Source organism: Gymnoscopelus microlampas, assembly GCF_963454915.1.
Source record: "Gymnoscopelus microlampas genome assembly, chromosome: 7".
Classification (NCBI taxonomy): Eukaryota; Metazoa; Chordata; class Actinopteri; order Myctophiformes; family Myctophidae; genus Gymnoscopelus; species Gymnoscopelus microlampas.
The window spans coordinates 3,596,740-3,613,128 of record NC_139944.1 but is presented as its reverse complement, the minus strand read 5'-3'; positions in this window follow the sequence as shown (position 1 = coordinate 3,613,128).

The window sequence follows — 16,389 nt, the reverse complement described above, 5'->3', positions numbered from 1 at the left end:
TGGTCAGCGTACAATGGAGTAAGCTGTGTTTCTGCGAGGCTCCGCTCCAAACGGCTTTTATTTACTACTTTAATAATTAATACCGCAACATTCAATGTCCATCACTCGCCTTAAATGACGGGCAGGAAAAGTACGTTGAGACCACGACTACACAAAAAAAAGAAAAATAATACAGGAGAGAATATTTCTGCAAACGGGGATTCGGAGGACGCTAGCGACAGTATGCTAGCAGAGGAGCTAACCGGTGGTGGCGCAGCAGCTAATCCTTCCACGGCTGATTTGATGAAAGCTATCGCCGGCCTGCAGAAAACAGTGGAGACTAAGCTCGCTACTATCTCAACTTCTATGAGCTCCATGCAAGCTTCACTGGCTACAGTCACTGGAAAAGTTCAAGATATTGAAGTAGCAGTGACCAGGCATGACGACAGATTGGAGGCACAGGAGACGATATGTAAGGCTTTACAAGATGGCTACAAAGAGGTCCGCAAGAAGCTACTAATACTCGAGATGCACTCAAGACGTCGGAATATCAGGATAACAGGTATAGCTGAAGGAGAGGAAAAAGATAATCCGACTGACTTTGTGTCTACTCTAATTCCATTGCTGTTGGGGGCCGAGCACTTTCCTGTTAAGGTCCTAGTTGACGTAGCACACAGAGTAGGCCCGAAGCCTGCTAACGGCAGCTACTCGCGCGCACTCATTGCAAAAATACATTATCTACAAGTGCAGATGCTTATCACCAAGCTAGCCCCTAAGAAAGCTCCTCTGCGCTACAAGGATGGCAAGGTCTCCATATTCCCTGATCTACCGACGGAGGTGTTTCAACAACGCAAGAAGTTTCAGGACGTCCGGAGCAGATGCAGGGCCGCTGGCATGCTAGCGGGGTTTATGGGCCAGCAGACTCGACTTCGCATCACCGTGGATGGAGTCACACAGTACTTCGAAACACCCGAGGCTGCTGGTAGATTTCTGGATGAAAAACTAGTCGTCGGCGAGGAGGAGGAAACCGAGGAAGTCGAGGACGGTGAACTCCCTGCATGATTCTCCTGCTTTTCAACATGGGCTGAGGAGCAAAGGGTATGTTAATCACACACATTTTGTTTCGTTTGGCTGGACCTGAGAGGTTGTTTTTTTTTCTCTCCTGCAAGACTCTTTTTTTTTCTTTTTGAAAAAAAGAAAGCAACTTTTATTTTTTATTTTATATGGACACCTGGACTTTAGCTAATGTGGCCCACCTAATTTTTTTCTCTTATACTTCTCATATTATGCTTGTTGGTCTCAAATTGAAATAGTTTCTCTCATTGTGATGATGCTTATGCTATATATATGCTCCCTGATTTTTTCATTATCCTCCTCCCTTTTTTCTCAATGAGGGTGGGCTACGTTAGTTCATGGACATTGGAAAAAACTTTTTTTTGAGTACTATGCAGCAAGATTCTTCACTTATTTTTTATTTTTTCATATATATATGAACACTGGGATTAATGCTTGTATTTCAATGCAACCCTTTTTTATATTTTTGATATATATATATATTTTGTACTTTTATTTGTACTGGGTGACATGGGAACAGGTCATGATGACTAGCTTAACTTGGATGGTGTTTATGGACATGGCTGTTAAAATGCTGTTCAAACCTTTATTTTTATTTTCATGGTTCTTTTATATTTTTACTTACGGGAGTCTTGTGCGAGCGGGCCAGGCCGGCGAGGGTTTAGGGGTTCGGTTGGTTACAACTGATGTATACCGATTTTCTCGGTAAATGTGTGATTGTATTATCCTGTTATAATTATATTGCAATAAGGTATTTTTTATTTCTTTTTATTGTTTATTATGGAGCGGAGCCGTAGGTGGGAATGTTACCTATGCCTTGGATTGTATTAGGGAGGATAGAGAAGGGCGCCAATAAGGGGTGTCCCTCTGCTTGGGGGTGGGGGGTGGGGGGTAGGAAAGCTGTGTTATATGTTTTGTGTTTGTTTTGGCTGTTGCTACGTGCATGTTTGGGGCGGCGGGCGGTGTCACTACTTTTCATCCTGATCTGTGTCAATGACACATAGGGCAGTAGGCAGGTTACCCAACGGGGCTCTGAGGTTTGTCAGCTGGAATGTAAAAGGACTAGGCAATCCTGTCAAGAGAGCAAAAGTTTTGTCTCATCTTAAATCCTTACAGCCGGATATTATTTTCCTCCAAGAAACACATGCTAAACGCAATGTGCAGTCAATTCTTCGTGCTAACTGGCTGGGTCAGGCATATCATGCTAACTTTGGAGCTAAGGCGAGAGGTGTAGCGATATTATTTAGGAAAAATATTCCATTCACTCAAACTACTACAATAACTGATCCGGATGGTAGATACTTAATTATTACTGGTCACCTGGCGTCTCTGCCTGTGACCCTGGTGAATATTTATGGCCCGAATTTTGATTGCCCGGATTTTTACAAAAAACTGTTTAATTTGATTCCCGATATACACCATACTAATGTTCTGATTGCGGGCGACGCTAACTGTGTTATGAATACTGCACTGGACAAAAGCTCGCCTCTTTCCTTGCAGCAGTCAAAGGCTGGATGTCTTTTGAATACTCTGCTAAATAACTCAAATATTGTGGATATTTGGAGATTGGTCAACCCCGCGGGGAGAGAGTATTCCTTTTTTAGTCCAGTACATAAAACCTCAAGTCGCATTGACTACTTTTTCCTAGATTCTAAGCTCATTCCTGCGGTGATTGATAGCACTTATCATCCAATATTAATCTCAGACCATAGCCCAGTAACATTGGATTTGCAATTTCGTGATTTGGACAACAGAAATAAGAAAGCATGGCGATTTGACCCCCTACTTCTGAAAGATGAATCATTTATTGACGAAATGGAGGGACACATCTCATTCTTCTTAACCACAAACGACAATGGCGAGGTCGATGATGTGGTGTTGTGGGAATCCTTGCAGGCAGTTCTGAGGGGACATATAATAGCTTTTTCATCTGCCAAACGGCGGTCACAGGATCAGTCCCTCAGATTTATAGAGGCTACTATTACTCAATTGGACAAAGATTATCTAGCTACACCGTCACCAGAACTGTTGGGTAGAATTATAAAACTAAGATATGAATATAATTCAATTATTACAAAACAGGTCTGCTCCCAACTACTAAACTACAGACAGAAGATATTTGAAATAGGTGATAAGCCACACAAATTGCTTGCTAGACTGTTGAGGCAGTCACAAGCCTCTCAAGCCATTCTCTCTGTAAAAAATAAAAAAGGGGACCTAGTTACTGTCCCAAAGGAGATTAATAAATGTTTTGAGGAGTTTTATCGTGATTTATATAGTTCTAAAAGTACTTCTAGCCAGGCCGCAATTGATAGCTTCTTAGAGGAATGTGATCTACCTACTTTGGATGATGAGGCAGTATTAGCATTGGATGCAGATTTTACACTGGAAGAAGTTCAGCTCGCTATTCAGCAGTCACCAAATAACAAGGCCCCTGGACCTGACGGTTTCGGGGCTGAATTTTATAAAGCTTATTCTGCTCTGTTGGCACCTCTTATACTTCGTATGTTGAATAATTCCAAAGAGATGGGCTCTTTACCAAAAGCTCTCTATCATGGTAGGATTTCTCTCTTGCTAAAAAAAGGCCGGGATTCAACTTTGGCTTCCTCATATAGGCCCATTTCTCTTCTTCCAGTAGAAACCAAAATTTTGAGCAAAATACTCTCCTCTCGCCTCAAGGAGTACATAACAAGAATCATTCATCCTGACCAGACCGGTTTTATGCCCAATCGCCACATTCAGTTCAACATGAGGAGGTTGTTTAATGTTATATATAATCCGGCTCGTAGCACAGAGGACGCGGTCGTGATCTCCCTTGATGCGGAAAAAGCGTTCGATCAGATTGAACATCCCTACATGATGTCTGTTTTGGCAAAATTTGGATTTGGACAAAATTTTATTAATTGGATAAAAATTATTTACAAAAATCCATCTGCCTCAGTCACCACCAACCAGAATGTATCAGAGCCATTCAAGCTATTTAGAGGCACGCGTCAGGGAGATCCGATTTCCGCTTATATCTTCGCTCTGGCGCTCGAACCGTTAGCGTCAAGAATACGAACTTGTCCAGAGATACATCCTATAATGCAATCTGGTACATCGCATAAAATATCGGCATACGCTGATGATGTGGTGTTGTTCATTTCGAAGCCAAGGTCTTCCATCCCTTCCTTGCTAAATCTTATAAATACATTTGGTTCCTTCTCTGGGTATAGGATAAACTGGACGAAAAGTGAGCTGATGCCTTTGTCACAGGTTGTGGACAGAACTTTTTTGGAGTCCACCCCGTTTAAAATTGTATTGGATAAGTTCACAAGTTTGGGTATAATAGTCACAAGTAAATTGAACCAGTTACTGAAACTAAATTGGGGGGACAAAATTAAGCAATTAGAGAAAAACATAGAGTTCTGGAATACTTTGCCCATTTCAATGGCCGGACGCATAAATGCCATAAAAATGGTAACTTTACCCAGATTCCTGTACATTTTTCAGTCAATTCCGATAAGTATCCCCCAATATTACTTTAAAAAATTGGACTCTGTTGTGTCCTCTTTTATCTGGTTTGGAAAAACACCCAGAATAACTAGGTCGCATCTATGTAAAAGTAGGAGTGAGGGTGGATTTGGGCTTCCTCAATTCAGATTGTATTATATGGCGGCTCAGCTGAATTGGCTTTCTTATTGGTATGAGTGTTATCCGGGCTATAGCCTGGAGAATATGCCTTCCTGGCTACAAATTGAGCATTTATCATGTGTAGGGTCGTGTCTACCAGCACTTCTCAATAGCCCTACTAAGATCAAGGGAATCACTTATGGACATAACCCTATAATTCAAAACGCTCTGAAGGTTTGGTCTCAGATATTAGCATTGATTAAGGCCCCTAAAATGTATCTATATACCCCCATATGTTCCAATCATGCTTTTAAGCCAGGATTGGTTGACCCTGTTTTCTTGACATGGAGGGAGAAGGGTATTGGTTCTTTGAGAAATGTATATATTGATGACCATCTTGCATCTTTCCAGCAACTGCAGCACTCCTTTCAGCTTCCGGCATCACACTTTTTCCGTTTTCTACAGCTGAGACACTTTATCAGTTCACATTTCTCACAATATGAGCAAAAACCCCATAATCCTGTTCTGGAAGAAATGATGAGAATTGAGCCTTTTAGCAAAGGTGCGGTTTCTCGATTTTATGGCATATTACAGGCCCTGATTAGCCCTTCTTCACATTCATACAGGGACAATTGGCAAAGGGAGTTGGGCATGGAAATTTCGGACGACATGTGGGAAAATTGTATCGATAATATACACCGCAGCTCAATTAATGTCAGACACTCTTTAATCCAATTTAAAATTGTTCATAGGCTGCATTTCTCCCCAGCTAAATTGAATAAGATTTTTCCCAATTCTTCTCCCATGTGTGGGAAGTGCTCCATTGAACAAGGAACTCTGTCTCACCAATTCATTACATGCCATAAATTGCAAAATTTCTGGAGTCAGCTGTTCGACTTTCTTTCCAAAGCTTATAAAAGGGAACTTCCCCCTGCCCCTTTGACAGCTCTTTTTGGGATTGTGGAACCAGGAATGGCCCTCAGTAAATATGTAAACCAGGCTATCTCACTATCTACCTTGTTAGCCAGGAAGTTAATTCTACAGGCCTGGAAATCAGAGAAACCCCCGACAATCAATATGTGGCTAAGGGAGCTGGGAGGAGTGTTGCACCTGGAGAGGATAAGGTTCACTCTATCTGATAGGGAGCCCCTATTTCAGAAAATCTGGGCACCTATCATTGGGTTGCTAGATGAGATGACCTGAGTGAATATAGTGTCGTGTTGCCCCCGGAGTGGTACCTGTTGTATGCCTTTATATTTTAATAGATCTTGATGCTGTTCGTTTTGCCCTTTGGATGTGTACTGTCATCAGCCTCATGTTGTTTGTATGTCATTCAGTTTAGTTAAGTTGTGTATGATGTTGTTGTGTTTTGTATGTCTCTGTTTTGTTTCATGTTGTTTTTTTGTATTTTCTTTATCTGTGCAAATCCTGTTGTCGATTTTTTTGAAAAATTCTTATGTGAAAAAAAACAAAACTGCAATAAACAGATGTTTAAAAAAAAAAAAAAGAATGCCCAAACTGAGCAGCATGAAACAGCATGAAAATAAAGTTTAGCTTGAGAACAGAGTAATGCACCATCTACTACTTAAAGAGATCAGTACAGCATTTAAATATTTACTTACTTAGTTATGAAAAGAGAAATCCATCACAAGGCAATCCTCCTCTCTGCTTTGCTCCTTGAGTCCTTTGTCAGTTTAAATTTGAATTTAGTGGACAAAAGAGGGGGCCTTTTGGACCCAAAGCAAGCAGGACCTTTAGCTGTCCTTAGAAATGCCAGAGTGAGCAAATAAACAAACAAAAAAGAAATAACAATAAAATACTAACTGAAACCTAAATACAATGGCCTTGCCTGTCTTAAGTAAGGTGTGTAATACTGCATACAAGCAAACATCACCAGCCTTTATCAACATAACCTGTTCTGATGTAAACATTCCACTTTCTAAATGAACACCTGAGCTCTCTCTCTCTCTCTCTCTCTCTCTCTCTCTCACACTCACGCACGCACGCACGCACGCTCACACACACACACACACACACACACACACACACACACACACACACACACACACACACACACACACACACACACACACACACACACACACACACACACACACACACACACACACTCTCTCTCTCTCTCTCTCTCTCTGTCTCTGTCTTTCTAAAAGGAAGAAATGTGTGTCCCCACTGCTGCCTAAGCTAAGGCTATTTTTTTTTTTACTTTTCTGACTAATCCATATTACAATAAAAAATGAAAACTAACCTTTAAAGAAAGAAATAAACTAAACCACCCAAACCTCCAACCCCCATGGCTTTGAAGTGATAATTTGCATACCCATTGTTTCATTGTTGCTATCTGTGTGTGACCCCCACAGGGTCACACACACAGAGAGACAGCCATTAACAGGCAGTCAGGGGGCGGGGGGGGGGGGAAGCAGAAAGCTCTGAATCCACAAGCTTATGAACACATTGTATTACCATTGCTCCCTATCACAAATGACACATTTATACTCAAATCTAAGAAAAAGTGAGTTGGGTAGCTGCCCGTTTAATCACTTAAACCCTTAGTAAACTTGTACTTGGTCTGCTCTTTTTTTCCCCCCTCTACACCAAACCTCTTTGCCAAAAATAGCCGATCTACAAGCTTGAGCTTGTAGATTGGTTTATTAGCCAGGGATCCTTTTAATGGTTACCAGTTAAATGGTTAACAGTTAAACAGTTAACCTGCCATGACCATCTGTCTCTAATAAATAAATAAAAATACTTAAAAACTTAAAAATACAATGTAATGTCCAATCTGTATGGTAGAGTATGTTCATACAATATAACTTATACTATATATAATTGGGGTGGTTGCATTTTGTCTCCCTGCTCTTCTATTGAGACATTTTGATTGTGTCAAAGGTCATGTCTCACCTAGACACAGGATCTGACACAAATTCTGACCTGATGGTCAAGATTGAAATCATCCCCTGAGCAGGCAGGCTCAGATCTTAATGGTAAAATATGTCAGCACTTGTGCAGGAAACTGGGTTAAAATCCGGGGTAGAAGAGGAAGATATAGTACAACTTAAAATGGGGTTGAATATTTTGTCCGTCTTTGTGAGCTTGTAGATTGGCTTTTTGGCCTTAGCGTTTAGTTTGGCAGTGGTAAAAAAAATAATAATAATAATGTTTCTGTTTACACATTAATCGATTTATAGTGAGTGAGTGAGTGCGCGTGTGTGTGTTCCAACCCATGCCCAGTTAGCCCATATGTACATGCCAGTTAGCCCACATGTACACCACGTGGGAATCACATGGGCTTGCCCACTTCCAACCCATGCCGGTTAGCCCACATGTACACCACATGGGCTTGCCCTCTTTCAACCCATGCCGGTTAGCCCACATGTACACCACGTGGGCTTGCCCGCTTTCAACCCATGCCGGTTAGCACACATGCAGACCACGCGGGAACCACGTGGGCTACTCCGCTTCCAACCCATGCCGGTTAGCCCACATGCAGCCAACGCAGGAACCACGTGGGCTTGCCCGTTTCCAACCCATGCCGGTTAACCCACATGCAGCCCACGCGGGAACCACTTCCAACCCATGCCGGTTAGCCCACATGTACACCACGTGGGCTTGCCCGCTTCCAAACCATGCCGGTTAGCCCACATGCAGACCACGCGGGAACCACGTGGGCTTGCCCGCTTCCAACCCATGCCGGTTAGCCCACATGCAGCCCACGCGGGAACCACGCCCAGTTAGCCCACGTGGGCTTCCAACCAACGCCCAGTTAGCCCACATGCAGCCCACGCGGGAACCACGTGGGCTTGCCCGCTTCCAACCCACGCCCAGTTAGCCCACATTAGACCAGGTCAGTTTTCCAAAAATCTTAACCCCGAAGGCAAATCGTGTTAATTTATGACACACATGTTTTTAGGGGTATTAAGGTGTGCTGAATCCAAATCTGCTGTGTGTCAAGCTCAAAAATGGCCGCTAAGCCCTCAAAATGGACCATTTAAAGATGGCGGCCGCCACTATGTTGAAACATAATAAAACACTACAGTATATGTTTGATTAAACAAGGTAGAAAATAGACTGAAATGTCCTTTTATATGTTTACATATATGGGGAATACAATGCAATATTCTGATTTAAGATAAATTGTGAAGGAACCACTTTTATATAATTTATATTGTGAAAATTGGCCTCTATAGTAATATGAATCTTTTTTTCCCCTTTTTTTTGGATTGGTAATAAATAATTGCTTTAAGATGTATAATTGCCTTAATTTGTGTTTCTGACTTGTATTTGCTCAGTGTTCTGGCAGGTTTCTTGCAATTGCACACTTCAATGCACTCCATGCGTACTTTCCTGCAGCCGCAGCGTTGGCTGAGACATCCCTTTGTGCAACTGCATGACGTGATCTCGCTGCATGCTTTTGGCATAGGTGGCAGAGAAAGCAGCCGTGGCACCAACTGACCATTCAGGTGCATCCATCCCATTTTGGTCACAGGAGGAAGACCAGGATGTGGCAAGTGAGCTTGGTTCGGGGGAGAAGACGACAGCCTCCACGCGGCCTCCCCTGCAAGTAGCAAGAAATGGTGCAAGACCAGCTTGTGAAACGAATGTCGCCAACCAATCACCCAACTGGAAGACCGAGGCGTAAGAAGCCGGGGAGATGCAGGTCCACGCCAGGACGGGCGTCCATCCCGACTGTCGAGCACCAAGGTCTTTCAGTGCTCCAACTCAATATAGAGGGCCTTACCACCGCCAAATTGGAGGTCGTACACCAACTGGCCGAGTCCAATAAAATAGCCGCTGTCCTTCTTCAGGAGACCCACTGCATGGATGAGGAAAAGCTCAGGCTGCCCGGGTTCCATCTCGCTGGGTCCATCTACAGTAGACGGCATGGTCTGGCAACCTTTGTGAGGGCTGACATCAGCTGGACGGATGGTGGCCGGCCCTCGCCTGACTCCAGTGTCGAGTGGCTGGTTACCAAAATCCAGGAAACATCCGTGGTCAACATATACAAGCCTCCACCAACACCGTTGACCGCGTCGGCACTCCCGCTGGTCCTGGCACCCGCCATCTACGCCGGGGACTTCAACTGCCAGCATACTGACTGGGGATACAGCCACACATCTGCAGATGGGGAGGCGCTGAGTGAATGGGCCTCCAACGCAGATGCCCTGCTCCTGTACGACCCTAAAGAACACCCAAGCTTCCATTCTTCCAGATGGAACACCCACACCAACCCCGACTTGGCCTTCGCTATGTGTCGCAGTACTGACCCCACACCAGAGAGGCGCGTTATTGACCGGTTCCCCAGATCCCACCACCGACCGTCCATCATCCAGGTCCCTTCACTGGTGCAGCCAGTAGCGGGAAAACCGGTCAGGAGATGGAATTTTAGGAAGGCCAACTGGCGGTCATTCACAGCAGAGACCGAAAAAAGAACAGTCGGTCTCCTGGACCCAGATTCTCCTGATGTGGATGGTGCGTACACTGCCTACTGCAATGTCCTACTGAGGGCAGCAAAGAAAACCATCCCACGAGGCTTCAACGAGAGCTATATCCCAGGATGGGATGAAGAATGCTGCCACCTCCTGCTCGATCATCAGCAGGCTAGCTCGAGGGAAGAGGTGGATGTGACGGCATCGGCACTTCTCCAGAAGCTGGACGCCACCCGTAAGGCTAGATGGACTGAAACCGTCGAGTCAGTCGATTTCACCCACTCCAGCCGCAAAGCGTGGCAGACCATCAACCAGCTGACCGGTAGAAAAACAACTCCCCCCACATGTCCAGTGACGGCAGATGCCATCGCGTCTCAGCTCCTCAAGAACGGCCAGTTCCCTGGAGCAGAGAAGAACTTTGCCCGCCTGACAACACGAGAGGTTTCTTCCCTTTCCAGGGCGGCTAGTGCCAATGCGAACCTTTCAGGAGACTTCATAACAGCTGAGCTCAGAGAGGCCATTAGCAAACTGAAGCAAGGCAAGTCACCAGGACACGATAACATCCACCCAGAGTTTGTGATCCACCAGAGTGCAACTACATCTGCCTGGCTCTGTGCGTTCTTCTCGTCTTGCTTCCGGAGGTCCAAGCTCCCCAAGACCTGGCGTCGTGCGTCTGTCATAGCCCTGCTGAAGCCTAACAAACCTGCAGAAGACCCCAAGGCCTACAGACCCATCTCGCTGCTCTGCGTCCCATTTAAAATCCTGGAGAGGTTGATCCACAGCCGCATTGAGCCAGTGGTGGACCCACAACTCCCGAGGGAACAGGCTGGTTTCCGTCGGGGCAGGTCGACAGTGGACCAGGTGACTCTGCTCACGCAGGACATTGAAGACAGCTTCCAGGCCAATGATAAAGCTGGGGTTGTGCTACTGGACCTGACAGCCGCGTATGACACCGTCTGGCACCGTGGACTCCACCTAAAGCTTCTGAGGACAATTCCAGATCGCCATATGGTGAACTTCATTATGGAGATGCTGTCAAACCGCAGCTTCATCCTACGGACCAGCGATGGCCAGCGAAGCAGGCTCAGAAGGTTGAGAAATGGCGTCCCCCAGGGCTCTGTCCTTTCCCCGATGCTGTTTAACATTATACATCTACGACCTACCGGAGACAACATCGGGGAAGTATGGGTATGCAGACGACGACCAACCTGGAAGGCAATGGAAGATGGTCTCAACCAGGACATGGGCATCTTGGTTGCCTACCTCCGCAGATGGCGCCTACAGCTCAGCACAGGGAAGACGGTGTCGGCGGCATACCACCTCAACAACAGGGAAGCCAAAAGGGAAATTAACGTGTTTGTCGACAACAAGCGCCTAGAGTGCCAACAAGCCCCAAAATACCTCGGGGTACGTCTGGATAGAACGCTGTCCTTCAATCAACATCTGGAAGACGTGAGGGCCAAGGTAACATCAAGGGTCTCTCTCATCCGACGTCTCGCCGGTACGACCTGGGGAGCTTCCGTCAATACGCTAAGAATTTCCACCCAAGCCCTGGTCTTCTCTGTAGCTGAATACTGTGCCCCAGCCTGGTGTAGGAGTCCACATGTCAAAAAGGTAGACACCATAATCAGCACCTCCCTCCGAATCATAACAGGCTGCCATGAAGCCCACTCCTGTGTCCTATCTGCCAGTCCTTGCAGGAATTGCTCCGGCCGGCCTCCGACGAGAGGCTGCAACCATTAAGCTAGCAAGGAAAGCCCAAATACATGACTGGCACATGCTGCACAACACTACTGTGGAAATAAAGCCTCCAAACAGACTCAAGTCCCGCCACCCTTACAACAAGGCGGCACAAGAGATGCTCCGCTCCATCCCGGAGGACTTGTCCACAAAGGGAGGCATGCGTTAATCCGACAGACCTTTTCTCCGACTATGTGGCATCCGCGTGCGGTTAGGGTTAGGGTGCGGGTTTGGTTCGGGTTTACTGTTTAATGTCGGAGCACTGCGCTGTCGGAGGAATGCGCTGTCGGACTAACGTATTGCACCCGTCCACAAATGCATGGATGGCAGCATCCTGGAGGCAGGAGTGGGAGTCTGCTGGGCCCTCCCGTATCCACAGTTACATCTGGGACCCGGGAGGTGGTGTTGAAGGAGCGGACCTACCACGCTGGCAATGGACCCTACTGAACCGCCTACGCACTGGAGTCGGCTGCTTCAAATCAGCTATGAAGAAGTGGGGCTTGACAGACAGTGCAGCATGCGAGTGTAGAGAGCCTGAGCAGTCTGCCGAACACATTATTAACACCTGCCCCCTATATCGACCACCTTCGGAGGCTGGCCTCTTCCAACTGGGACCAGAGACAAGGGCGTGGCTACTCGTTACTGAGTTGGACATTTGAGGATGATACACGAAAGAAGAAGCTTGGTTCCAGACAAGAGCTTGATAGTGGGAACGCATGATGTGAAACGGCTGCATCTGAGATTGGTGGCAGAGTCTCTTGTGCACGACCTATACAAAACAACTTGACTCTTGCTTCATTGCATGTATCAACTTCAGGCACACCGTATATCTGGGGTGCTCCTTCCATTCCGACATCTCGCCACTCCGACTAGTGGCTTCCGCGTGCGGTTAGGGTTAGGGTTAGGGTTAGGTATAGGGTTCGTTAACGTCGGAAAGGCGACATGTCGGAAAGGCGAAATGCACCCCGTATATCTTACAGATGAATTTCTCTGTTGACCTCGCTATGTCTAATGTGAGAGGGCCTTTTCCAAGCCCAACGAGACCTGTGTGATGTTGCTGGAACATCTGCCAGGCTGTTTTCTTACTGTGGCCACTGAACTATGACATGCTGTCACAGCCAGTGACAGCATGGAAGGCAAGTAGTGTGTCAACTTGATCAGCAATAAGCAACATGCAAATTGCATGTACTGGAAGATACTTCGGCGCCTTTGATGTCCCAGCTTTCATGTAGAGACGCTTACGTTGCATTCTGACATAGTGTGCCAGAAGTAGAAGAAGCACATCTGTATCACGTGCTCTGCACTTAGAGAAGAGACTTCAAGATCTGGATCCGATGACAAATCCTTTGGCAAACCCCCCTGATACAACTTAGATTATTAGGGCTGTGTTTAATCAGATGGTTTGAAAGCAATTGAGCAAGGTCTGCTTTATTTTCCTCAAGTGCCATGAAGCTAGACTAGTCTGGTGGAAGAGGAACTCGTTCTCTATCTTACGACGTATTGGTCGGTGGCGCTGCTTGCGTTTAATCCTTGTGCCTGCTTTGATCGTTTCCTCTTGATACCTGCCAAAGACTACATCAATCCTCTGGCAGTTTTCTCCCATTCTAAACACAGCTCCAGCAAACATGTTGGCATATTCACCAATTGTCCCAGGTTGCTTTCCTAGTGCCATCACCAGTGCTTGGCCATCAATGAGCAGTCAGCTGGAATCATCAAGTGTAACTTTTGCAGGGGTTTGGACTTGTTCTGTCAGTATGTTTACTAGCACAGATTTGTTTGTGGAATGTAGACTACCATTAGTTGTGGCCAAAGGTAGTGGTATGGTCATGAGTTCATGTGTAAGGATGTTTTCAAGGTTTACCTGGCGCCCTGCTCTGTAAGCTGTAATGAGCCTTTGTAGAATGTTCCTATCCACTTTGATAGTGTTTTTCTTTCCCTTGGAAAGTTGCACAACTTCATATAAAGAGGCAAATGTCTTGGCCTTATTCTTTCGAATAGGTGGTTTCAGAGCCAGGTGCTGGTCACTATCTGGAGGCTCACGCAGACGTTTCTCGACAAAGACTTTCATTTGTACTTGTCCAAGTTCTTCTGCATTAAGCAGAGATTCCTGAATCTCAGATGTGACTACATCCTTGTTGATCATGTTTTTCAATGTGTCGCCACCATCTTGAAACACACCATGCTGTTTCAATGACACAACTATTCTGCTTTCATCAGAGTTGTCTTTTTCTTTTTTTTGTGCACTCATTGGCCCCGATTCATAAAGAGGGTCGTAAATATGGTGTAAATAAAGTTCGTAAAGGAGGTCGTATTTTTGGTACTCACAAACGGACGTGCAATTCATAAAGGGGTTTGTACATGATGACAGAGACGTGCGTATGACCATTATAATGACAGCCAGCTGGGCGTGAAGATCCCGAGAGGTTCATTTACATTGTTCCACGCCCCATTTTGCACCATAAATGTGACTCAGCAGTTTCTCAGCAGTTTCTCTCTGATCAAATCTGTCACTTTACTGAACAGTGTTGCCATGTCCACTTATTCTAAGCGAATTTGGGCTTATTTTCTGTAAAGTTGCTTGTAAATATTGGTATCTGTGGGGTGCGTTTTTTTTGGGCTTGTTTCTAAAGTGTAATTCATTATTTGGGCTTGCTTCACAATTGTTCAATTATTTTAACCTGTGGTTCTCAAATATTTTTATGTCATGGAACCCCAAGTTAATATGCAGGCTAATTTATCCCTATAAGCCCCATCTGAAAATGTTTTGTGCCAGCTGGAGGCAGATTTGTGTTGTTAGAATGTTTAAAAAATCTTCCAAATATTCCACATTTTATTACAAGATTTTTTTTTAAATATAGCAGATCTACAAGCTCACAACGGTTTAATTAAAGTGCTTATAATGGCCTAAGTGCCAGTTACTTCTTTTGGGCTTGTTTTCATAGACCTGGTTGCTTATTTCTCTCACAAAATCTGGCAACACCACCGGAGCTGCAGAAGTTTAACTTCTCGTCCAAACTTACAGCTGTCGGCCGCATTGCCTTGACACTGACAGAGAACTTGAACATCATGATCTGTCTGGAAGCGAGTCCCACTATTGCACGATGGATCAGCTGAACGTAATGTGTTACGTGTAATGTTTAGAAGGTTTAACCCCGCCAGCAAATAATAGACTAATAACCTGGAAAGCAGGGTTGAGCTCTAAGGGGTACGGGCGGATACGGCGTACCCTTAGTTCTGAGACTGTGGGGGCTGGGGGCTCGCGCGTGCTCCACATGCACTCACCGTCAGCGGCGGTCGTTAACACCTTAAAGTTTAAACAATAGCCTCTGAAGGTTCGCGCCGTCAGTGGCGAGACATTCTCAATAGCGTCTACCTGGCTGCTTTGCATAACATTAGGCTACTGGAGAAAAGCCATGGACTTGAATTGAATGTGCACTGCAGAGTGTGAGGGGGATTGCTTAGCAGAGCACCCAGTTCTCTGAGACAAGACAAAGACAAGGTGTCTGATTATTTTAACTGCTTATGTGTGGGTGAGTCTATGTAAAGGGATTTTATATAAAACTAAAAGGAAAATAAAATAATTGATTAATTGAAATAATAAAAAATAAAAACAACAAATTAACAATGTAACAAAATAATAAGAAATATAAATACATTAATAATCACATGTTGAATACAGTATTAGTAAGTGGCTATGTGCACATGCCTGCGCACGTGCGCGCGCACGTGACGTCATAAAATACAGTACCCTTAGTTCAAAAATCCACAGCTCACCACTGCTGGAAAGGATATAACATTGCTCACGTTTACCAGGTAAAAAGATGATGTTGAAAATAAATCCAGGGCATACAAGTGGAACGCTGCTATCCGATTATGGACCAGAGCTTATCGATTAAATTAGTTTATTTTTTGATTAATATATCACTGTCCTACGTCTGAATGGGGAATGGATCTTCTGGACACAGCTTTCATCACTATAGTTTCCTCATCAGATGGTAAAATTTATTAGGCTGTTGAGTGTGGCGTTCATGTGATCAATATACAGTAGAGTAGCCTACAGTAGGCTATTAGCCTACAAATTAATACCGCGGCACGGACACTGGTGCGTCAGTCCCTCCGCAGTTTCATTAAGGCATGATAGCCTATTTTCATTATTACGTGACACTTTGGCTGAGATGGCCCGCTGGCAAACACAAGGGACCTAATAATTCAGCTCTAAATGGAACTCAACTGATAGCCTAGAAAATAAATAAAAAACGTTGGAATCTACATCATGTCTATATTATGCATAGGCTACAAGCAATACATCGTTTGACATTTATTTTTTATTTTTTATATTATGTGTTGACAAATGTTGGGCACATATATTTTATTTGAGGTTTGCCACTGTTGTAATTGATTTTGGCATGAAGAATAAAGCATTCTAAAGACATACGCACATTTCAGCTCTGGTAAGACAGCCTCGGGGCTGACCTGAGAACGTGCGCACCTGACGCACAAAACACAGACCAAAAAATCTTTATGAATCCGACTGCAGGTG